Genomic DNA, 25,708 nt, shown 5'->3' on the forward strand with positions numbered 1-25,708 from the left:
AATACTGGGGTGACACTACTGTCACCATGCCTTTGCTTCACCCATGTTGGTCTACATGTTTTATTTGGAATCGTAATTCTCTTTTTACTGTTTAGGAGGAAAGGATGGGGAACCGGGAAGGTGCTTAGCCTTGGTGGGTGATATGAGAGGTGCCGAGAGTGGAGATGTGGGTGAGGTTTGGAGGTGAGATGAGGTCTATATAATAATCTATTATATATGTCTCAACTGACAATAGATACAATTTGAAAAGCTGAACACATATTGATGTTTTTGTAAACCTACTAATTTAGGTGGCAATGAGTCCATTACATTGCAAGCAATTCTACAGCAAATCATTTAGCAAAAATCAGTAGTCACTGAATCATTTATCTTTTTTTTTCATTTATCTTTTTGATTAATATTTCCATAATGCAGGTTATGCCTCACTGAAGCAAAATATGTAGGCAATTGAAAACGACAGTGGAATTCATTTTACAACCCAGGAGGTCTAGCTTTATTTATTAAAAAATTATTCATTCCTTTAGGAGAATAAAGCAATCTTTATTTTCAGGAGTATAATGTTGAAAGGTCATTACATTTGTCGTAAATTGCACCTTTAACATCTACTCCCAAGTTCATTCGTCTATAGTCTAAACAGCTAGTGACATCCACAATAGTTAATGTTAAAAATTTTCTCAACTCCAGAGCTTTAAATGCTTATTCATTAATTTCCTAAGCGTGTGTAAAAAAAAAAAAAAACAACAAACTTTCAAGAGAATGCACCTTAAAAATGTAAGACGTTAGATGAACAACTAAAAAGGAGAGTAAAAACATAATCAAATTGGATTTTATGTAGTAATGTATTTGGATATAACATTTTGGGTACCATTTGATGTATGTCTATAAATTCTGGAAAAGCTTCCATTCTTAAGGTTAATAGCACTATCAGCCAGTTACATTATTTTATTAAAGAAGAATTCCTTTAAAAATCTTTTAAGTAAACAAATAAATCTGATGGAAGACAAAATTGATGAGACCCACAGTCTCACTGGTGTAAGTTTTGCCTCCTGTTTCTATGATAACCTATGACCTATATTCTAATCACAACTTTAAAAGGCTTGTTTTCTCCATCATGAAAATTTAGCCAGTAGCACCGAAGACATTAAATTTTATGTCTCTTTTTGAAAAACTGAAAAGAGAGAAGATAGAAAGAAGATAACATCCAGAGGCTTATCATGCAAACACAATAGGAACATATATTTACTAATTTTGAGATGAGTTTACATGCCTGGAAGATCACAGGGTTAAAAACTGAATGCTACATGAAATAACTACACAGATACACTAACAAGTACACTCAGTACAGGTTTTGAGCATACAATTGTAAGTGCTCATTTAATTTAATAGGGTAAAAACTTAGAGACTTACTCACGACAGTTAAAAAAAATTATAGCCCAGTAGTTTTCAACCTGGAGTGATTTTTACCTCCCAGGGGACATTTGACAATGTCTGGAGACATTTTTGTCGTCACAACTGGCGTTGTTGTTGGTGGTGGTGATATGTGTGTGTTACTGGTAACTAGTGGATGGAGAGAGGCCAGCAGTGATGCTGAACAGCCTACTGACAGGTTCACCCCCATCCCCATTGGAAAATTATCTGCCCAAAACAGGAGGTTGAGAAACCCTACATCTAGCTTCATAGATAATGTGCTGGAAAGAGGGACGTATATGTAACATATTAAATTATTGAACATTTACGTTCAAATAAATAAAATGCTTTGGAGGAAACCCTAGTTGTAATTTGCTTCCCTGTTTTTGTACCATATTTACTTCTTTGTTATTTCATTTAAATGGCAAACAGAAAAAAGAAAAAATGAAAAAGACAGCAAAATTCCCCTGCCACTTTGGCTTTAATGTGTGAACTTCCAGCTTGCATGTCTTTGTCTAATTTGGTGTGGCCTGTATAAACTGTAAATACCTGCACAGCCGGGGAGCCTTGTTCCACTGCAAAACTTCTAGCCTAGTATGAGATTGACACTGCCACCCTGCTGAATTTAAATATAGTAATTAGATTCTGGTAAGTTTTCTCCCTGTTCATCGAAAATGGACTTACCCCAGTTGAAAGCGGGTGCGCTTGCCTTTGGCGTCTGCCTCCCTAAATACGGTTACATTTTGTCACCCCGATTTTGGAAAACATTTCTATCCTCGAATCCAGGCCCAGGTCTAGAGGGCAGAACCATCCTGGAGAGGAAACAGCAGCTCAATCATTTTTTTCTTTTCTTAGATGCGACGCAGGCGAGCATGAAAGCAATTCAGACACGGCCAGAGGGCGCCCAAATGCCGCAAATGAAAGTTCCAACGTTCAGATGGGTTTTGCAGGAAGGAAAAATTGGCTTTTGTCTAGTGAAAGAGCTACCATTCTAAACGATGTCGTATTTGCTTCTTGCCAACAGATAAGCAAGGTGAGCATATCTCCCCACCCTGGTGGTTACTCTGTATTCCTGTGTTAAACAAAGTGGCAGCCCCCCGGGCCACGCCGACACACGGCAGTTGGCTACGGTTTTGACCTGTGCGTTTCTGAGCGGCACTGTGCAGGTTGCCTCGGCTAACTCAGTCTTCCTGAGAACCGGTGCCTCCATTAAAGCACAGGCATCAAAAAAAACCCGACGGCTCCTTGCCTAGGGCTCTTGTCTTCCCTCCTTCCTCTCCCAAGTCCTGAGAGCATCCTCGCAGGGGCTACGCCGCCCGCCCGGCCAGCTGAACCTTAGCGCCGCGCTTGCCCAAAGCCGCAGCCTTCCCGGCTCAGCCCAGCGTGTACGCCCGCCGCCCGCCGAGCGCACTCAGTCGGCCGGGGCGCCGCCCAGACGCGCCTGCAGTTGGAGGTCACTGTCAACCGCGCGGGCATCTGTCCTGATGGGCTGAGGGCAGCCACCAGGTCACCCCCGACCTCACTGCCTGCCCGGGGATCAGAATCTCAGCCGGACGTCGCGAGCGGCCGGGTTGGGATGCTGAGAAGGGTAGCAGGTGGCAGGGGGCGTCATTCACCACCTCGAGGTAGCCCCTGGAGTCTGAGCGAGAGCCCGAGCACTTCTTATCCAACCGTTCCAAATAGAGGGAGAGAAAGAAAGTGAGAGAGAGAGAGATTGAGAAAAACAGAGAGTAGTGCCCACGGACATCTCCGGCGCCGCGGGGAAGGGGAGGCGACAGAGGTGGGGAGCAGGGGACGGGAGAAGAGGGAGGGGAGGTGGGGAGGGAGTGGGAAACCGGCGTTCAGATATGATGTAGAGAGGCAGGAGGGGCACAGGGATGGAGGGAAGGGGAGGAAAGGAAGGGACCAGCCGTTTAGAGGAGAAGGGAGGTGGGGGTAACCGGGGTGGAGGGGATTTGAAGGGAGACGGGCGGGGCCCCAGCGCGGCGGGGAACTCAGGGGAGGCGGGAGGGGCACCGGGATGGAGGCGAAGGGAGGGGAGCGAGGTGGGCGGGGTGAGCGGGAGGAGGGAGGCTGGGCGGGCGGACGCACCGGGGGAGGGCGCTGGGCAGGAAGGGGAGGGGGAGCGCGAGCGCGAGAAATGCAGAGGCTGCAGCGGCGGCGGCGGCAGCAGTAGCGGCAGCGGCGACGGCGGCGGCGGCAGCGCTCCAACTCGCTCCTCGCTCCGGGCTCCGCCGTCGAGCCGGGGAGAGAGCCACCGCCAGCGGCCAGGCACCCGGCCGGACGACGCCAGCGACCCGGGCCCCTCCGCGGCACCGCGCTCACCCAGGGGCGGCACAGGCACCCAGATCCGGTAAGGAGGCGCGCCCCGGTGGCCCAGCTGCCGCCGCGGACCCGGGTTGCAGACCACCGGGGCCTCCGTTCCCCACTCTGCCCCCGCCCCACCCCCGAGGCCCTTTGTTCTCTCTCGGCGCCGCAGCCCGGGGCGGGGAGGGAGTGGTGCGGTCCCCACTAGACGGCGCGGGTCGTGCGGTCCCCCTCCGTGAGGCCTCCGTCGCGCTTCGGGCATCTGGGGTGATGGGGGGCCCCGAGGTGGGTGGTTTCGACCGCTCGCAGGGCGGGGAGGATGGGGGGTTGGTGAGCCTGATAAACGGAGTTGGGGGTGGGCGGTGGGAGGGAAGCTGCTAGTTAAGGAGGAAATTGCCAAATGTGAAACCCTTTAAATGAATTGCGTCCCGAAGAGACGGTTTTGGGAGGCCGAGGGGAGAGTATCTGCCACTGGCCCTGTCCAGAGCCGGGAAGAAAGCGCTTGGTGCGAGGGGCGCAGCAGCAGAAGATGGAGGGTGGGGTGCGGGGGGGAGGGAGGGGAGAAGGAATACGGGGAATCTGGTGTGATCCGAAGGGAGGAGGCGGCTTTTTGGTTCAGCAGATGGGTTTCCTTGACCTGTGGGACTCCTGAATCTTGGCTTCGGGTGGCCAAGGAAACGCGAGGTTCACACGACAACGTGCCTCCAGAAGCACAGCTGAGCAGATCAGAGCCCCAGCCTCGGTCGTGGCTGAACTGCCTTCCCATGAACCCGTGGGCTACATCTGAGTATTTTATGTTTTCGAGTATTCGGTTCGGAGAATGCGCTGAGTGCCTCCTGTTGCGGGCCCGGCCGGGAGGGTGTGAGCTTGAACCTGACAGCGCGCGGCCCCTGACCGCCCAGCCCAGCTGTGAGCGAAGGTTTGGGGTTTAGCAGGTTTTGCTTAAAGCGCTAACACTGAAAGCCGACTCTCGGCCCTTGTTCGCCCTCCTCGCCCAATCGCCCCCGCCTACCCGCCCCCCACCCCAAGAATAAAAATTGCAGAATCCCTGGGTCCGCGCGCACACACACAAAGCGTGGCTACAAACCGCATTCTTTCATGAATATTCATCGAACGCTTGGCTGGCCTCCTGATCTGCTTCCTCGGAGACATGTCCGCCTTGAAACGGACTCAGTGAACAGTCTTTGCCTGTGTAATTTTCACTCTGCTTAAATTAGCACAGCGCACACGGGTGCATTTTTAGTACCTTGACCAGGATTGACACCACACCTCGGTCTGCCGCGAGGCCACTAGCACATCTGTGGCGGGTTAAAAATCAAACACTAGTCTAGAGGTGGTCTTCCCGCAATAGGGGTGTGGATCAGCCTCCCAGGGATTACCGCCGGGGCCAGCAGATCCTCAGTACTGCGGGCAAAATGAATGAATCGGGACTGTAATTACCTATTCCTTTGTCTTGGCCTGGCGCATGCGCCGGAGAACAGGGAGTGGAGGGCCCAGGCAGCCCTATCTGATCTTTCCATCACCCACCCCCCACTCCCTTCCCAAGCCCAGGAACAAAGGCGTTTGCCCTAAACGTTGCGTGAAACCGCTGGATACAGATGACAGGTTTTTTTTCTCCCCTTGTGTGTGTATTTCTTCTTTTCCAGGCTATCTCATCTCTTGCTTTCTTAGCGATTTCAATTGATGAAAAATAAGATTAGCCTTGACGATGAGGGCAAACTGGGGATTAAATATTTTTGTAACCGAACACTGCTGTTTTCCTTTCTCGTGCTGTTCATTATTCTCTTTCCTGTAACGTATTGCGCTGCAGTGATGGTGGCTGTCTTCATGTGCATCAATTAACCGTTTGTCTGACAGATTTTTGCTGCTGGCCATTTGATTAAGGGACCTTGGTCTCAGAAATGACAGTGGGTATTGCCCCTAGTGTCACTCCTTGGGAAAAATTAAGACATTTTGGCGTTTATACGAACAAGATGGCCTACAAAACCCAGAGCTGAGAAAAAGGGTTACCTTGTCAGGATCCTAACGCTGTCTGTTTTCTCTTGATTCCTAGTACCTCATTGTTTCATTAGGAATCCCAAAGAGGAACCCCATGGAGATGGAAATCCACTGATAGGAGAGGAAGAAGCAGCTGGGGCTGCTGGGGTGAAGATGGTTGATTAAATTCTTCATTTTTCTGTGTCTAACAGAAGCCATGAGCCATCCTCTCTCTCTCTCTCTCTCTCTCTCTCTCTCTCTCTCTCTCTCTCTCACACACACACACACACACACACACACACACACACACACACACACACTTGATGGTTGATGACTGATTTTTTTTCCAGTGATGCAGTAACCAGATTATGGCCTCTTTTTGGGCTAGTTTGTTCTACCAACTAAAAGGAGACTTACTGTGTGTATAAAAAGGAGCTAAATATTAATATTTTCACAATGGTACGTTATGCTTGAGAGAATTTTATGCCTAAGTATTCTCGGTACACCCCGGCAAGACAACACGTGGCAGGAAAATGGAAATCATCTCTTTTGTTCCTTTTAATAAAACTTGATATTTATCAAGTTTACTGTATCAGGACCTTTATTTGGTAGGATGGCTGCCTGCTACCCTCTCTACTCCTTAGTATTGAGTTTTTTTTTTTTTTTTTATGGTTTAGAGGGCTAAATGTAGGGTTTTTTTGTTTGTTGTTTTTTTTCTTTTCCTTTAGGTTATGTTTTTGAGATGAGTCAATATAGACCACATGCAATAGCAAATATATGCCAGATATGTCCTCAATTCAATGAATCTTAGGTTTTTGAGAAAGATAATTCTTAAATTGAATTATAAATGATCAGTTACCTTTTTCTTTTATCCAGCTAGCTTTCTGTCAAGCTTTAACAGGTAGAGAAAGGGAGTTGGGCCTTTTGACAAAATGCGCCAACAATGACTACACAGTATTATCAGTGGCGCCAGTGGCGCATCTCTCCTTAACTGGTGCTCACGCTGTGATTATGTGGGCACAGGAGGACCTTTCCTCCCCACAGACTACCCTAATTTGAACATCTAATTTGAACGGAAGAGCCCTATGGGCTTTGGCTCCCTCTCTTTGGAGGCATCTTTACATCTTTCTGGATTTACTAGACCAAACCATATTATAATCTAAGATGTGACATATTCTGTCTCTTTAATTTTTGTCTTTTTTAAAAAAATTTCACATTAACAACAATTTTAAACCATTTTCATTCCGTGGTCAAGATAAGTGGAGTATGAAAAACTTAGGTTTGGAGGAGATTCGGTCACTGTACAATGGATGTCTGTAATAGTCACTGTAGTTTTGTAAAAAAATGGCAAAATCCAAAACCATTTTTAAAGCAAGTAAGGTGCCGTGTATATACTCATACACAATTTATACATATATACTCATGTTACGAAATAAAATTTTATTAATGATATGAAACTAAACTAGTTGGTGTAGAATATCATTTTACAGTGCTTCATAATGGTCTTCGGAAAGTAATCAATTTTCTGTTTTTCTCAGTATGTATATAGACGGGAGAACCTAACTAGTCTACTGAGATGCTCATTTCCAATTTTTACCCATGTACCCCTGAAACAAATGGGTTGCATTGAGCATCTGAAATTAACATGTTCATTTATGGGCTTAAACATTCACCTAAAGCCCTTTAAAAGCTGTAATAAACAATGCTTCCTAAATAAAAGATTTATAATAAAGTTGCTTTGCCTTATTTTTGTTATCATTTGTAAAATTTTGTTTTGAAAAATATTCAGAAAAGGCGTGCTAACTATTTGTCCAAAGCAATTGCCTTTGGTGTCTGCTTCTGTTGAGAGCCGATGCTCTGATTTGCTTAGGTCTTTATCTTTCTAATAGGTAGGTTTTACCTACTCATTTTACACCCTGTTTATCAAAAGATTAACATCTTCTTAATGATTGTTTTAGCTGGTAAACTGGAAACCAGGTAACTGCTAAGGGAAAACCGAGCATGTGTATGGGTTGAAGTTCTGGGGGTGGGGGGAATGGGTGTGGAATCTGTCATTTTATCAAGTTTTCTCAACTCACTGAATCCTTTGCATTTAGTCTGCCTCTTAAGACTTTGGATAATACAATGCAGTGTGAACTTTACAGCTTAATTCTGGTGGATTAGTATCAGGAAATAACTGAGCTTGTGCATAGCCGGAATGTTTATTAAAGAGCAAATACTCTTGATGGAGAGGTTTCCTAGGATGTAGTTAGTGGAAAAGAGAGTCAGTTTGAAAAATCTCTAGGCACTGGCTCGGCCACTTTGGCCAAATTACTTCAGACCTCTTTGAATTTCACTTTATTCAATTGTATAATTGGAGTAATAATTCCTAATTTTAGGCTATAATGAGGACCACACATAATGTCTGAAAAGTGCATAAGTACAGTGGCTGGCTCTTAGGGGCCGGCCTAACCTCTCAGTCTGCATTTTCAGCACAGTCATCAGTGTGATTGACATCGGTAACTAATTTCTGTATATTGAGCTGTATTTTTGTTTCCACGCTGATTAAGACCTGAGGGTTTCGGTGTATTCAGTCAGAAATAGGATATTTCAAACCTCATGTAGATATTTGAAATTCTGTGAGATGCTGTATGGGAATTTGCCCCAAAGTGGATTGAATGAAGCTAGGATGGCCACCCTCACTGAATTTCCCATGGCTGCTTATGTAACTCAAGAGATGGCATTTAAGTTCTTTTGAGAAAATACAGTGGTAGTCTTAAAACCACAGAAGTTCCCAGCCTGCCAAAGGAAGATTTTTGTTAAATGCCATTCCCTCCGCTGCTATTAAGACAGACAACTAGGTAAGTGCCATGTGAGAAAAAATGTCCAGTAAACCTTATCAAAAGTAAAAGATAATCATTTAGGGAATCAAATTCTTACCAGGATATAGTGAAATTGTAATTTTGAAAAAACACAAGCCTAAGAAGCAGTGAGGTTAGACCACAGCCTTTTTTCCCTCTGGAACTCAGAAATGGGATGAGATGGATGCAGAGTCTCAGAGTGTGTTTTCCCTCTTCTGCACCCTGAGGGTTTAAGTAACTTTGAAAAATCAGGCTTTCCAAAGGCAGTAGAAGTTTTGAACAAAAACAGGGAAAGCAGAGATTTTTTTGACTAGCGAAGGCAGTCAGTGAGGGAAGGTTATGCTCGAGCATGCTTCGAAGTCTAGGAATAAATTCCTGAAAGCTTTAGAGACTTAGAAATGGAAGTCATCTGCAAGCACAACAGGGAACCAGGTCATAAGGAAACGTTTCAAGATAATATAAGAAAATGGTGTTCAGTGAGGAAGGCAAAGTATTTACACAACATTTCCTTCTTATCTCTTAAACACTTTCTGAACCTGTTTTTGACTTGATTTTTTATTTTCTTGTTCATTTTGGATGAGGGAGGAAGGACTGGACTTCATGGGTTTGTTCCTTGAACTTCTTGAAATATAGGGCTCAGCCACTGTACATTGTGTAGGAAGTATGATATTTAGAAAGCGTGACTTGGTGGGCTGGGTGTGGAGCCAGATTCACTGGGTTAAGAATCTTGTCTCAACCATTTACTAGCTGTGTGACCTTTGGCAAATTGCTTAGCTTCTCTGTGCTTCAATTCTCATCCATAAAATGGGGGTTATAATATAGAGTTATTGTAAGGATTAAGTAAAATAGTCAGAGACTTAGGACAATGCCTCACACACATTCTGTGCATCTTTATAATGCACATACACTGTAAAGTTGTGAGAGGACCAGCTTTCTGTACTTCATCCTCTACATTTATAGCTGTTTATATGCTTATTTCAAAGATTATTATTGCAAGACAAGCTGGTGGTGGTACCCTGGACAGTTGGTAGAACATAGAAGTCTGTGGTTTGGAAAAATCCTCCAAGTATAGCTATGATACCTTGAATATGTTGCCAGGACACTTGTACTAGTTTTGAAAGTCCAAAATGGGTAGAGTCATAGAACCCCAGCCTCTGTATTGATTGGTATTACAGTATAAAACAATAATATGAAAGTCCTTGGAAATTGAGAGACCTTCAGAGAAAGGCTCACTGGTTTGTTATGTTGAGATGGATAACCTTGGGTGTAGACATAATTCATTCATATTCCTGAAGAGACTTGGCTTTGTTGTGCCCTGAATCAAGGCGCATTCATCAGCATATGAAAGGAGTGTTTTCGTCATTAGTGCAAAGATTGATATAAACCAGTTTAGATAAGTTTTCACTTTGCCACATCCCTACCACCCACACCAGGAGTAAAAACTAAAGCTTGTCTTACTCAGGAATGTTGAAGGTGGTGTCACCTGTTGACAAAATCTTTAGAAATAATTGTCTCTCTGGCAGCCTTAGTCACCGTGGCCTCTTTGAAAAGAAAAAAAAAAAAAAAAAAAGGGAAGTTCTTGGGAATTTCAGATATTTGAGGTGGTTCATCCTGGAATCCGTTTGACCTTTCAGGCATTTAATTCAGGGACCTGCCTGAGTGATTTGTGTTTGTCCTTCAGGACACTGGGCTTGGCTGCTGAGTGAAGAAGGTAAAATCATTCTCATTTTGGCTAAATTTTTTCTTTTAATAGTTTCTTTAAACAGGAGTTTGAATCTTAAGGAATCAGGAAGGAAATTATATTTTACTTTATCAGGTATTCAGTATAGGAAAGAGGTTTTGGATATAGTGATTTTATCATTTAAGAAATTTCCTCCATCAAAGGTTTTTTTCTTTTAAATCTGGAGAAGTTAAGGGACGAAATTGGACACTTGTTGACTATTGATTGTATATCATATGCTCTAATTGCAATTTATGCCCTCAAACAAATTGTAAGATGCATTTTACCTGTGAATAAAGGAAAAAATAGAGGGTTAAATAATGTACATAAGATCCTAGAGCTAATAGAAATTGATAGAATTTGAATCCATGTCTCATAGCCCTATTCCACTGGCCAATGCTGCTGTCTTTCCCATAAGCCATGGCCATTTTATTTCATGTAATTACGGACACTTGATAAAATGGATAACATATTGTAACACATTAACTTCTTCAATATTCATTTAGAGAGAGTTGTACTAAGTTCTTCAATGAAAAATTATTTGTCTTGGAAGAGATACAGTGTCTAATAAATATTTAATCTGTAAATACATTAAGTGATCTCTAGATTAGAAATGCTTCCCGTCATAGTGAACACGGGCTGACATCCTTAAATTATTTCTGGGATGATGACGGTGAGAATGAGGGCTGCTTTTCAGGACTGGAGAGAAATGTGGGTTTGGTTGCCGCCTTCACTTTCCTCGTGACACTTCCCAAGTGGAAGGAATCCTTCAAATGCCTTACCTGTGATTCTACCTTTGAAATACTAATCAGGGATACTGGTCAGCCCTCTTCCAGCTATGTAGTTAGGGTTGCCTGATTAGAAATAAACCAAGTCCGAAATTTGTGACCCCATTTTCCTTCTGCCCCCACATAAGATTCATTTACAGAAGGTTGGTGGCTGCTTGTAAATACCATCTTAACTCAGCCGCAGTCCTTTGTAAGTACTTGCCTCATTGTAACAGAAGGTTTGAAAGCTCATGACTAAAACACTTCTTTTGGAACTCAAAAGGACCTTAGAAAAGTTAGTGGCTTATTCAAGGTCCCCTGAGCTGGTTAGTGGCTGAGTGGAAACCCAGGTTATTTCTCAATAAAGCCTCACTCCTATGGGCCCTCCCTTCTGTCTGATTGAGTCAAGCTCTTACTGTCTATAACTTTAAAAAAAACAAACAAAAAAAAAACTTACCATTTTTTGACTCTGATACCAGTTTTTGAAAACCCAGTGCTGACCCTGTTTCTCTCCCTGATGCCCTGTCTCCCGTCTCCAGCAGAGAGAAGCCATTCTGCCTTTTGATAACACCTCTCGTGCTTACTGCCCGCTACTGCTTTATCTACGCGCCATCTTTCCCCCTCAACTTCTCTCTTTTTTTTTTTTCTTACATTATAGGCATGTGGTTTCCTTTAGATGCCAAAAATTTATGGCATGCATTAAAACAACTTCGCCCAGAAAACTCAATTTTCATGTCATATCTTTGTTTTCCTCCTAGAATAAACAGCGTTGCAGGGTTTGGAGCCTGCACGTGGAGGGTAGGAGTTTGAAAAGAAAGCCAGTTGGTTTTAGACTAATTTGGGGCTGTAGAGTGAGTGGAGCAGTCGAGCATGGTACTCTCGAAATGCTCCGGAATCTCCTGGAAAAGCCAGCGTGCACAGTGCTGTGGAGAGGTGATGGACACGAGCTTTTACGCCGATTACTAGTGTCATCTGGCTTATTGGTTTGAGAGCTGCGTGAAACGTGAGGTTTAATCTTTTTTCTTTAAAATTATCATTTATAGTATTTGGGCCGATTTAGAGGATTTAAAAGGGCTGTACGTTTCTGAAGTAGTCATTAAGATATGGAACTTAAGTACTTAAGGTGTTAAAACGCTTCATAAAGCTTCGTATTCAGATGTTTGAAACGGATTTTAGCAGTGTAAACTGTTTATGTGCATCTGTATTTGGAGAAGCCGTGATAAGTTTAGTTTTGGATAAGAGAGTTCTAATTTCATATTTAAAATAATCTCTTTAGTCACTTCAGTAAGTGGAGAATAAGTTTTGGATAAATTTATATTGTTTCCCAGGGAAACCTGCAATAAGCAAGTGGCATCACAGTTTTTGTAATGGTTTTAATTATTATAGTTTTGCAGGTTCAGAAATGGATATATTCCTAAAATAAACCCAAATTAAAAGTTTTTTGTAAGTTTATGAAGAAAAAGATGTCAGAGAACAGCTTTTCCTGGTTAAGCTTTCTAAATTACAAGTTTCCTGGATTGCTTGGCCAAGTGATTTTGAAAAGACCCACATCATTTACCCACTGACAGGCATTCAAAACGCAATTGCCACACAGACTAATACGATAGCCAAGTTAAACAGTAACAAGATCTAATTGGGAAAATAGTATATCAAAAGAGAAAATAATAGGAACCATCTAATAACTGAGGACATCCCAGTTTCTTAAGGTTATGGAGAAGAGTGTCTCCTTGGAATCGTTGCGTAGTCACAGAGTACTGTTTTAAGCTTCTCTGAGCTTGTCTTGGAAACTGTAGGAGCTATAGGAATATTTGCTGTCTCTGACCTTTACAAATGTTCTCAGCTGTTTCAATACAAGATAACATCATCTGTATTTGCTTTCGGCATATTTAAGATTATTGGGTAAAAGGAAAATTGAGAGAAATCAGTGACTTACAGGTGGAGAGATTTTGAGATGACTTTCTCTCCTCCTTTATCCTGCATTCCATCAAGAAGGTAGGGTGAGGTTATATGACCACTTGGGTATTCACTAAAGACTTAAATGATTAAATGAGGTGTTCTGGAATCTTTTCTGAATGACTCATTTTCCTAAGGAAGAAAGGAAGAGTCTCAGTTAACAGTTGGTGACAATAGCTCTTGGAGGGTCTCGTGATCACCCAGCCTCAGTGAATACTACCCTTATTGACCAGAGGTTATTGTGGCACTAGGGTTTCCTCGGTAGCCCTGGTGACCTTTTGTTGAGACCTCAAGCTTTGAATTCCTAGGGCTTACCCAACTGGACTTTTCCAGCACTTTCAGTGTGTGGTTTTCAGACAAATAGTAACAAGTGTTTGTAGCAATGTTCTCAAGAAGGTTGTTAATACAAGATTGATGGTTTCCCAGGTATGTGTTTCTTCATGTGACTCACATGATTATCAGTCTTCTTCCTCACTTTTCCTTAGGAAAAGTCTCACTGAAAGTTTCACTGGTGTAAGAGACAGAGCTAGTAGCTCACTCCATTTACCTCCACCCTTTCTATTCTTACTGGTTTTGTTTCCACTATCCAGAGAGCTTAGCTTCGATTTCATCCATAATAAAGTCTCCTGGGTGGGTGGATGGGTGGGTAGTTGGGTATGAGGGTTGTCCTAGGAGAACTCAACTGGCTACAATGCAGAGAGAAGCAACCACATGATGGGATTATAACACGTGATTTCACAAAGGTAAGAGTCGTAGTTTTAAATGGGAAAGGAGTTCCATTAATATTTCTAAGCTATGATGTTTGATTTACTCCTAACTCTGAGTGCTGAGAATATAACCAAAAAATGAACTCCTGAAAAACTGAATTTGAACGTCAACAGGCTTCACATCCCTCTACCTCATCAACCATGTTAATTAGTCCTTCCTGCTTAAAAAAATATCACATTGTTGTACTTTAAACTTTAATGTTGTCGATAGTAACGCATTCTTTGACTGTATCCTTATTTCCCTGCAACAAATAGTACCATGTTAAATGGAGAAGTGGTGGTTAAAGGAAGCAGGTGGCAAATTAGGATTTGTCCCCAGTTAAATTAGGATTTGTACCCATGCTACCCCCTTTAACTTGCCTTCTGTAAGACCAAGAGCTACTGCTTGCATATCTCTTTCCTGTTATTGATCCACTTTGCTAGGCATACTACCTAAGGAGTATCCTTTGTCATACCTATAGTGAGATAGCCAAGAATCCCAGATAAAGAAGTCCAGAATGATGTAATACTGCAAAAAATGTTACTGCTGTTTCTAAGGGGAGTGAAAAAAACCCTCAAGCCAGTTTCGAGTTGAGCATGATTTCTGTTGGAAGAGGGTGTGACCCTCAGGAGACATATCTAAAAATCCACCCCCAAACCCTTAGGGTATTTAGACAGCATAATATAATACAATTAATGTTAGCAGCACACAGCATGGCAAACCAGCAGGCCCTGACATGCTAGCAATTGTTTGCATAGTTTACCTAGTAGAGAAAATATCTAACTACTAGAATAAATGTTTTAGATCACTAACGTGCACCACGGTTAGTGTGAGATGTGAGTTGGCTGGGGATGAATTTCCATTGAAATCTGATTCTGATAACACATTTAACCACCACCCTAGCTAATTAAACCATCTCATCTTGAGAGAGGGAGAGGCATTTGGATACAATAGCATTTCTTGTGAAATAGTGAGCTTTGTAAAATCCTTCTGAAAGGGAGCAGATGGCTACACTCGAGGGAGGTTTCAACGAGGTACTTTTGCAGCCATATTTCTGGATGGAGAGAGGGGAATGCCGTTCCTTTCTGTTCTTAAGAGTGTCTGGATTCCCCTTGCGTGGGCAGGATTTCTGGTAAGTACGCTACAGGAAGCAAACCGACATCGTTCTAGATCAGCGGTCAATGACCTCGTTTCCAAGCCCCGCACCGCCCCCTCCTTCTAGAGTTTTCTGGGGAGAAAAGGAGACTAGAGCACGTGAGGAGGAAGGCAAGGAACAGGAGGGTGGAGATGCTCTTGCAGGGATAGGAATGGCAGAGGCAGGGATGCTTTGTTCCTGTATTCATCTGCTAGGGCTGCCATAACACAGTACCCCAGACTGGAGGCTAGAATTTCAAAGTCAAGGTGTGGATAGTCAGGGCGTTCCGTTTCCTCTGAGGTCTCCCTCCCTGGCTTACAGATGGCCTCCTTCTTGCTGTGTCCTTACGGGGTCTTGCATCTGCGTGCGTGCACCCCTGGTGTCTCTGTATGTCCCAATCTCTTTTTATAAGGACACATCAGTCCTATTGGACTTCAAGGCCCTCTCTCCAAATACAGTCACATTTTGAGGCACTGGAAGTTAGAGCTTCAACATATGAATCTGTGGGAGGAGGGGACACAGCTCATAACAATTCATGTTTCATATTAGGAAAGGTGGTTTACAGTGAGGAACATTCGAAGCCCCTGTGCAAAATGCCATTTTCCCTGCCCTCAAGATGCGCTACCCTGGAGCCTGTGGTTTAATCCTCACAAATCCATGTGAGGCAAACCTAAGTAGTGTTCTCTTTGGACAACATGAGATGCAGAGAAGTTAATTTCCCTGAGATTCACGTTGCTGGAAAAGGTAGATCCTGTGTGTGATTCAAAGCCTGTTTTTGTGGCTCCCTTGGACTGGGGTTGGCAAAGTATGTATGCAGGTACCGTTCCCTCTGTTTTACTCAGGATGGACTTGGGTCTATGGATAAGGCCTCAGAATCCTTCTCAACACAGTGCTCTAGGCAGTCGCCACCAATCAATAGGCATTAATACGTGGTGAAGCCTAGTTTTCATTCTAGCACTGTATGATCATGTTTTTCCTCTGCTTGAAGCATTTCCCATTGGTTATCCATATACCTAAAAATGACAAGAGTGAATAAAGGAAGAGAGAAGGATTTACCTAGTCCATGTCGTGTAAAGAACTAGCCAGTCTTGGGTAAATTAAAATAGAGGTATTCTGGGGGAAAAAACCAACAACAAAAAACAAACAAACAAAAAACTCTTACCAATAGTGGCATTGGTAAAGAGCCCTTCCTAATCTAGATGGAAGAGTTGACCAGATGTGTAAGCCAGTTTAAAATCCTATTCTAGCATCCATGCTTGTTGGTAGGGATTCACCATACAGAGTATTACCACAGGGCAAGTTTTATTGCGTAGAGACTTGAAGACATTAGAAGATACAAGCTTTAACAGAAAGCAGATGTGGGAAGAATGGTTGGAGTTTTGATAGGTTTCTGCACAGAGGGACAGTAAACAGTGGGAAGTTAGTGTCAGGAGTCATGTGAAGTCTTTGATGATAACAGAAATCAAGGCTCATGAATGTTGGGGCCTTTCCAAGTAATAAAACAAGTAGTGATACTGAAGGGATTTTTTTTTTTTTTTTTCTCTGTACGCGGGCCTCTCACTGCTGTGGCCTTTCCCGTTGCGGAACACAGGCTCCGGATGCGCAGGCCCAGCGGCCATGACTCATGGGCCCAGCCGCTCCGCAGCACGTGGGATCCTCCCGGACCGGGGCACTAACCCGCGTCCCCTGCATCGGCAGGCGGACTCTCAACCACTGCGCCACCAGGGAAGCCCCTGAAGGGATTTTTTGAGGGGCATTCTCAACAAATGTGGATGTGGGTATGTCTTCACTGAACAGTTTGGAGATGCTCTTTTTCAAAAAGCAATTTACAGCTTTTGAAAGTGCCCTCTCAAGTGATTCAGCCGTTGCCTTTCTGTTTCAAGCTGCAGGTCATGTCATGTTGTGTTAACTACGGCAGTAAAAATATTACCTCACTAAGCCACAGTCTAATTGAATACAGTAATTCACTGTGATGATTCTAGATGAACCAGCAGCCCTAAACTAATTGAAAGTTGGTACTGTTTAATATCTTTTATAAAAAATTTCACTGGTAAATTATTTTCTGCATAAAACCTGCAATGTGAGTTACTGTTGATTATTTTTTTTAAAGGATCTTTTTTTTTTTTTTAAGATGTTGGGGGTAGGAGTTAATTTATTTTTGCTGTGTTGGGTCTTCGTTTCTGTGTGAGGGCTTTCTCTAGTTGTGGCAAGCGGGGGCCACTCTTCATCGCGGTGCGCGGGCCTCTCACGATCGCGGCCTCTTTTGTCGCGGAGCACAGGCTCCAGACGCACAGGCTCAGTAGTTGTGGCTCACGGGCCTAGTTGCTCTGTGGCATGTGGGATCTTCCCAGACCAGGGCTCGAACCCGTGTCCCCTGCATTAGCAGGCAGATTCTCAACCACTGCGCCACCAGGGAAGCCCTGAATTTTTTATTTTAACTAGTTTATGCCCCATCTGTTTTCGAGCCAATGTCTGTGGTCTTCTTTCAGTGCTCGACTCCTGGTTAATAGCACCTTCTTCCATTCATTCCAGAAAACTGGGCTCTTCCTGTTAACAAAGCTCTATGGCGTCTACCTTATATTAGCCCTCACATCCACCCATTCCTCTCTACACTAAGCTAGGGACCTAGTCGAAGTTTGATCCCTCTCCTCGATTACTGCTGTCTTCCTCTGCTAAGTCTAATCATGGCATTCCTGTGCTGAAGACTTTTCTATCATGACTTTCTGTTACACTTAGAATAAAATGTAAAAATCCTTTGCTGATCTGTCAGTTCCCACGTGTTCACCTTCTGTTTTCCTCTTCAGCCTCCTCTGGTCCTCGCCGTCACCCCCCCTCTGTTCATGGCCTGCCTCTCAGTTCTCCCAAGGCTCCAAGCTCTTTCCCACTGTTCTTCTGCCGGGAGTGTTCTTTTTTCCCGTTGTCCGAGTACTCCTCGGCTTAAAAATGCCACTTTCTCAGAGACAGCTTTCTTGATTATCCCCACACCTCTCAGAACACTTGGCAGTTTTATCCCCACAGTAATCAAAACTGATGTGATTATTTAACGTCTCCATTCCTCTAGGTGGAAAGACCTGGGAGGCAGGGGTGTGTCAGTTTGGTTGATCCGTTACGGTGCTGTCCAACAGTTCTGGGACTTAGCAAGCACTCCCGTATTTGTTCAGTGTCAAAGGTTGCCTACAGGACATTATATTCATGGAGCGCACACGTCCTCTGAAAGGCTGAGGTCCTTGGGCAGCTGAGGTAACTTCCATTTATGGACGGGAAATTTCAGCTCATCAGTTGTGCTTACTATGAAGATGAATATCTGATGAACTCCAATTAGTGTAAGGATTCTGTTTCCAAGCGGTAACCTTAGTGGTAATTGTACTAAAGCCCTGGGACATTATGGAGTGATTAGTACTAATGGCTCCTGCACCCGAACTTCCTCCTAAGGTAGAGTGTCAAAGGAGGAATGAAATTGTATTGTTATTTGGGAAACAAATAGTATTACACTGTGAGGTCTTCTCAGGCATAAACCGCAGTGAGTGAAAGCTGGGGCTCGCTGTGGTTATATTTCTCATCCATACTTGCAAGTCACTGAATGTCATGGATCAATAGTATTGAGCACCTTAACCAATGAATGTTTGTAACAGTCTCTGTGAGGTCAGGAGTATTAGGCCTCCAGATGAGCATATGATTTTAAATCTTAACACATTAATGGATTATAAACCTAATGAAGTAGATTTGAATTTGGCCCTGGTTCTGTGCTGTGACCACTTACTCTAAATGGTGAGTTCATCCATGCCAGGACTTTGCTTCCTTCAACTTTGGATGTCAGTTTCTGGCACAAAACCTATGGTCCAGTAAGGGCTAAAGGCACAGAAGGGCGTCTTTTGTGGCCATGTGACATCATGCTATACAGATAAGGCATATTTCAGATTGTTGGCCTTAGCTGTACTTTCACATCCGAGAACCAGCTTGTAATGAATCTTTAGCAAATATCACAGTGTTTTCTTTGGGGGTAGGGGCTTGAATACAGTTAAGACAACATTTGTGATTTAATCCTCATCCCCTCATTTACATGTCATCCTTGGCGGTCAGTATTCAACTTTTATTGTCTCATTCCTGAGTGTCTCTGGCCTTAGTGGGAACTAAGATTCTAAGAGATAAGCGTTTTCATGTCAACCCTGGGGTCTCTCACAGGACAGTGCCTAGCGCTCTAAAGCTGATTCTTAATGATCGAATTCTTATTAAATAAGTTTGTAGGTTTTTCCAGTGATAGAGAATTGATTTCTGAAATAACCTGTAGTTAAGAAATAATAATGCAGGGTTCCAGTAGGCAAATCTAATCTGGCAATACAACTTACTCATTCTAAAACATTTCTAGATATTGATACTTTATTTGCAAAATTTTTGTTTTAATAAGCTTCCTTTTTACATATTCAAAGTGTAGTTATAGTTGAGGTGATGGCCGGGTATTTATTTTCTATATCTGTGAGCTGCTTTGGGCTCTAGGACATTCTCATACCCTCTCCAAGATTTATACTATAAACATGTGCTACTTCTACTATTAAATCAGTACTTTGTCTTAAAATGGTCTCATTTTAGACAAGATGGGACACATTCCGGTTGTATGTGGCTGATTACTCAGATGGTCTCATTTTATATGAATTCAGTTTATGAATTAGCCAATGGCATTCTCTGCGGCTGTGGCTCCTTTATCTCCCCCCCTTCCCCTGGCGCCCTTCCCCACTAACATGTTAGGATGGGCACTTCCATATGGATCTAAAGGAGCAGGCCCTCAGAAGGGAGAGCATAGCTAGGGATCATCTACTCTGTAGGGTCAAGTCAGTTGGATTTAAATTGGGTAGTAGAATAAAAAGGGCAGTGATAGCTCTTTTTTTTTTTTTAAACATCTTTTTTGGAGTATAATTGCTTTACAATGGTGTGTTAGTTTCTGCTCTATAACAAAGTGAATCAGCTATATGTATACATATATCCCCATATCTCCTCCTTCTTGTGTCTCCCTCCCTTTCTCCCTATCCCACCCCTCTAGTTGGACACAAAGCACCGAGCTGATCTCCCTATGCTATGCGGCTGCTTCCCACTAGCTATATATTTTACATTTGGTAGTGTATGTATGTCCATGCCACTCTCTCACTTCGTCCCAGCTTACCCTTCCCCCTCCCCGTGTCCTCAAGTCCATTCTCTATGTCTGCATCTTTATTCCTGTCCTGCCCCTAGGTTCTTCAGAACCATTTTTTTTTTTAGATTCCATATATATGCGTTAGCATACGGAATTCATTTTTCTCTTTCTGACTTCACTCTGTATGACAGTCTCTACGTCCATCCACCTCACTACAAATAACTCAGTTTCGTTTCTTTTTATGGCTGAGTGATATTCTGTTGTACGTATGTGCCACATCTTCTTTATCCATTCGTGATAGCTCTTTGCAGCTAACTTTTTATCTTATGCACCCTCGAGTATCCCTAACTCACCATATGGCTGGCTGATTACCAAACTTCATGTTTTGTTTTGAAGCCCTGAGGTTGTAGATTATGTACTTGGAATATGTTATCAGCTGGCATGACATGGTATTGATGGTTGAGCAGCAATTTATGACAAATGAGTAACTGGACGACTGGTATACCTTTGGATGTGTATTTCCAAGCAGTTCACTAGATAATATTTTCCTTACTTTATTTTTTTAAAGAGTCTTCTCATGTGACTTGCTAGGGTAAAGGTGTCGTTTTGGTTTTGCGATTGAGGAATATAAACAGGAAAGTTGCCGTGGCTGCAGTAAGGAAGCCCAGGGCATGATTGGCTTAGATGTTTAAATTCCACCATCCCCCAACTCCAGGAAACATTCTCTGTGGGCCTCCATCTTCTGCTATTGTGGGTACCTACAAAGCTCCCCTTCAGTTGTGTGAAGACAATTCTATTTCTGCTCTACAAATGCATTATTGGGCTGGATGCACAAGATGTAAGTTTAAAAATGTATTTTATATAGTTAAAAGGTGCAAGTATTGCTTTGGTGATGAATTCATTCTTTATTTAGAGATCAGTGGTTTTCTAAAAAAATTTAAAAAAAGATCGGTTGTTTTGGTAAGCATGTTTTTAAGACTACGCTTTTTAAAAGCAGTTCAAATGAGCAATGGATGTGGGAGTTTTCTACTCTGCTAAATGCAATGTAGGAAAATACAAACCACATTAAAATCTTGTAGAATTAATGTTTGTTTACTGAATGAGCTGAGAGATGCAAAGACCTGTTACCTTGTTTTTAAGAAGCTCACAGTTGGTGAAGACAAACAAGTACACCAGTAATTACAGTGAGACAAGCGTTGGTCTGTATAAACAGGATAGAGATATTAGCAGATAATCATTGAATTAACAGCATGGATCAATGATTACCTCTGTCCTTTCTCTATTCTGCTGTCAGTAGATCCATCTCTTCCACTTGACTAAGCCATGTGGGATATTCCAAGTTCAATTGGCTATTACTTAAAAAGAGTTTTATGTAACTCTCTCTTTTGAGAATATGGAATTCAGGATTGATTTCACTTAATTCAAAGGTTGTAACCACTCGGTAGAAAAGTCATTTACATATCTTACATTTTCATCAGAAACAAAGTACTTTAGGATTATGAATTGAAGGAAAAGCCTTCAAGAATAGTTCTTAAAACACAGTAAGGATATGCTTTAGATCTCGAGCGAGCAGCATCCTTACAGTACCTGAGGACCTTTTGGGGTAACGTCCCCAGCTGCTGTTCCCTCCTGGCCTGACTGCCTTAAGACAGGCTGCTCAGCTGGAGAAACAGTGAAGAATTTCTGTTGTTCTTTTTTCAAGAGTCTCAGAAAAGCACACAATGGTTTGCAGGATCCTTCAAGTCTTTATTCTCTGGAAGTTACTCCCTGAATCCAGGAATGAATGCTGCTGGTCCTTTGTTCCACAGAGAGATGGAATCTCTAGGAACACAATGGGAGGTGCGTGGAAATGACTGACATGCGACTAAGGAGTGTCTCTATACAAAGAAAACATTTTATTTTGATAAACTGTGCTTTGAAAAATGTAGATTCGAGTTTCTTCTTGGATTGGGTAAGTTTGCAGTGCTAAGGTTGATAGCAGATCATTTTTCCATTAATGTTTTGTCACAGGAATTATATTTCCTTATGCGTCTAGTCCTTTTTGCTCTAAAGTGCTGGTTTTTCTTGACTCCTGAAATTTGCAATTCAGGAGCTTACAGAGACTCTTGAACATGACTTTAAAAAAATAAAAATCTCTCAATGAATTTATGGCAAGGTTGGTAACCAATTTCTTATTGTTCCTCTAGCCTTCACCTTCTAGTCTGATTTGTACTACCAGCCATCTATATCAGCTGACTGACAAACGATTATTTCTCGGCCTCATGGGGAAACTCCTTGGACATAGGAGCCCTGTCTGCTTGACTGTTGTTCTCCTAGAATTAAAGGCAATAGTTGGCCCAGAATAATTGCTCGGCATAAATCAATATATTAATTTTGGAGATTATTCTACCTTGAGGGAGAAAAGCAAAAATGATTACTTTTTACATTTTAAAAATTTATTACTACATGAGTTTAAACCAGTGATACATTTGTGGGTCTCTTGGGCAAATCACTCAGAGAGCTAGTTTCCTGGCTGATAAATGGGAATTAAAGTATTCATGCTCTGTTGACGTTCTTTCCTAAATAGTTAAATGGCTACTGAATATATCCTGAGACCATATCCTAAGAGTTTAGTTTTCATGTCATTGTTTAAAAAAAACCAAATATTTTAATAATACGAATGAAAGATTTATATCATCTTTGTAGCTCCTAATATCAAAAAGTTGAGTAGGTCAAATGTGGCAAGTAACGCACACTTCTAATTAGATCCATCTTAAGAAAAAATTCTTAAGAGGCGGTCTTGGTGTAAATAAATCATGTCTTCATATCGAACAAGCTACTGTGTAATTCCTCTGAAATTTTCAAGAGCTGGAATTTTTGTGTATACCTTTGAAAGCTTGTTAATGGAATGTTCCAGCCCACCCTGCAGTAAACAACCAAGAATTCTTCCTGGAGGTGTTGTAAGGAAGACCGATAAGGCTCTCTGGTAGGGAAGCAAAGAACCCTCCTTGAGCTCATCTGGAATTCTCTTCTGAATTAAAACACAGACTATAGGTCTGTTTTCAACGTTAGTGACTTGGATAATTTTCATTTTGAAGAAGGAAAACTGCCTAAACCTGGGGTTGAACTTTCAGGCATTACCGTGTAGACCTTGGATAATGAGGTGTTTAAATGAGGCTTCTGTAACCTGGCCTTTCCTGGGTTTTCCCTGATGTGACTTTCTGAAGTCAGAGTACTTGTGGTGTCACCAAGCTAGTACAAAGTGGAACGTGTGTGAAGAGGCCATTTTATTATATAAATGCTTGTTTGGGGGAGTGTTGTCTTTGCCAGTTCTCAGTCATATTCTCTTGGATGGATCTGAGCACTTTGACACTTCTACTAACACTTTATTTGGTTTGCAACTTGGAATATGTTTGTGAATTGTACCTATTCTATCGTCTAGGTGCCTTTCTGTTTTTTTCTCTATATCAAGCGCTTTCTCTTTTCAGAAAGGCATTGCACTTCCCTTCTCCTTAAACCCAGTCCAGATTCCTTTGGCTCTCCTCAACATCCTACCCTTTTTTTTTTTTTTTTTTTTTTTTGCGGTATGTGGGCCTCTCACTGTTGTGGCCTCTCCCGCTGCAGAGCACAGGCTCCGGACGCGCAGGCCCAGCGGCCATGGCTCACGGGCCCAGCCGCTCCGCGACATGTGGGATCTTCCCGGACCGGGGCACGAACCCGCGTCCCCTGCATCGGCAGGCGGACTCTCAACCACTGCGCCACCAGGGAAGCCCTATCTGAATTTTTATTGAAAGCAAAATAAAACTTCAAAGAAACTGAAGGAGCTTGAGCGTCCCCCTCTCTCCCTTTCAACTAACACCTACTGAGGTTCATCTTCGGAGTAATTCGACGTTTATTTGATGAAACATGTAGTTAAGTGTTAAAGGAGACTAATGTCAAGCTTCAGAACGGTGTGCAGAAACCTTGGATATTTTCTGTCGAGCGTTGGATATCTTTGGCCGTGTGTTTCTATGGACTCCATGAAAGCTAGGAGTGTAGATGCTTGCCTGACTCCCCAATAACCTCAACCAAATGTGCTGAAGTGTAGCCACAGCCATTTCACATCTGAACTCGATCCACCTTTTCTTCATCTCCTGCTGTCTCTTCTTGCTGCCTTGGGCCATCTCCAGTTTGCCATACCATTATCCAGCAGCACGAGCTGCTCCTAATTTCTGATAAATATCTGAAGTGTGGCATAAAGGATATGACTCTTTAAAAGTGACTCATTATGAATTGTATTTAAATATTGATATGGCGATGATTTTCCCAAGAATACGTGGAGACATCTTTTTGACTGTAAACCATTAATCACCTACTTTCCTGTTGAACTTTGGTTATCTTTGGTAAATTTTAAGGACCTTTCCACTCAGATGAAGACTGCCCAGCTCTCTGATAAATGCCTGGAAAACGAGGATTGGTTTAGTGCTTCCTCATTTCAGTCGGGTAAGAAGCCAATTTAGCTGGCTTGAGCCGAAGGAATGTGTAAAGAAGTGGGGGGAATAAAGCCACACAACTTATTCTTACCTGAATAGTCAGTCAGCACTTGGCTGAATGTTACACACTACTCTAGCTCCTTCTGAAGGAGGTATGGTTGGTGTAGATGAAAAGTCCCCTCACTCTGTTTTTCCTTGGTAAATCATTTTCTTTCTTTCTTTCTTCCTTCCTCCCTCCCTCTCTGCTTCCTTCCTTTCTTTCCTTCTTTCTCTCTTTTCCTTCCCTCCTCCCTCCCTCCCTCCCTCCCTCCTTCCCTCCCTCCCTCCCTCCCTTCCTTCCTTATTGAAGTATAGTTGATTTACAGGTAAACCATTTTTGAAGTTGCCAAACCCAGGGTCCAAATAAGGTCAATGTCGGTCCATATACAGAGGGCCGTATATTTGGCGATAACTGTTGGCCCCGTACTCACTCTGGGACCTAGGCCTCACCTGAAGGATGTGTTTAGACAGCCTAGACCATCACCTTAATTACAGCTTTGGTCACCTTCCTTCCAGGACCTTGCAATGTAAGACTGATCCTGGTCTGAACTCAGTTAGGGATTTAGATGTGTGTGGCATATTTGCATCTGCTAATGTCCTCTAAGGGTTGAAAACAGAAGCTTCTCTTAGTGAAGCAAAACCTCCCCAGTTTAGATTTCCCCTCCTCCACCACCCCCAATCTGTACAGTACTTATTCCAAGTCCTCTTTACTGGTAACCACCAAGGTGGTGGTGGAGTCTTTGGAAAAGTGGTATGGTGGTATTTGCGTTTCCTTTTCCAACCTGTAGTCCTGTATTTGGCACTGTTCATAGAGATGCAGTTTCAAAGATTCTACTAAATAAAAGGCCCGGATTCTTATGATTTTGATTCTAAGTTGATAACATGAAACCATCATTACAGGGAAGGCAAAGCTATACAAATATCTAGTTTTTAAATGGCATTTCACAGCATTTTGTAATCTTTTCAAGTTATATTATTATAAAATAAAACCTTTTAGTCTACTGAATACAAGATTATCATGGGCCAGGCAGGCAGTGCACCAAGCTTTACAGAGACTGACATTTACAGAGACTGACAAGATACAGCAACCTGACGGGACTGTTGTCATCCCACTGTACAAATGAGGAGACTGAGACACAGAGAAATAAGTAACAGGTCACACAGCCTGTGTGACCAGCTGTTCTTGGGCCACTTTCCATGCTCTTCACTTGCCAAAAGCATTGCGGTCAATAGAAAAACT

General features: G+C 42.7%; 1 protein-coding gene across 1 annotated transcript in view; it reads left to right on the top strand.

The window, feature by feature from the left end:
- Positions 1-3,566: 3,566 nt before the first annotated feature.
- Positions 3,567-25,708, top strand: part of BASP1 (brain abundant membrane attached signal protein 1) — a 54,833-nt gene continuing 32,691 nt past the window's right edge. The window contains exon 1 of the mRNA XM_029218985.1: positions 3,567-3,760. The gene's annotated coding sequence lies outside the window, so the exon portion shown is untranslated. The remainder of the gene's footprint in view (positions 3,761-25,708) is intronic.

This window comes from Monodon monoceros, unplaced genomic scaffold, assembly GCF_005190385.1.
Source record: "Monodon monoceros isolate NGI ecotype Baffin Bay Population unplaced genomic scaffold, NGI_Narwhal_1 Super_Scaffold_12, whole genome shotgun sequence".
Classification (NCBI taxonomy): Eukaryota; Metazoa; Chordata; class Mammalia; order Artiodactyla; family Monodontidae; genus Monodon; species Monodon monoceros.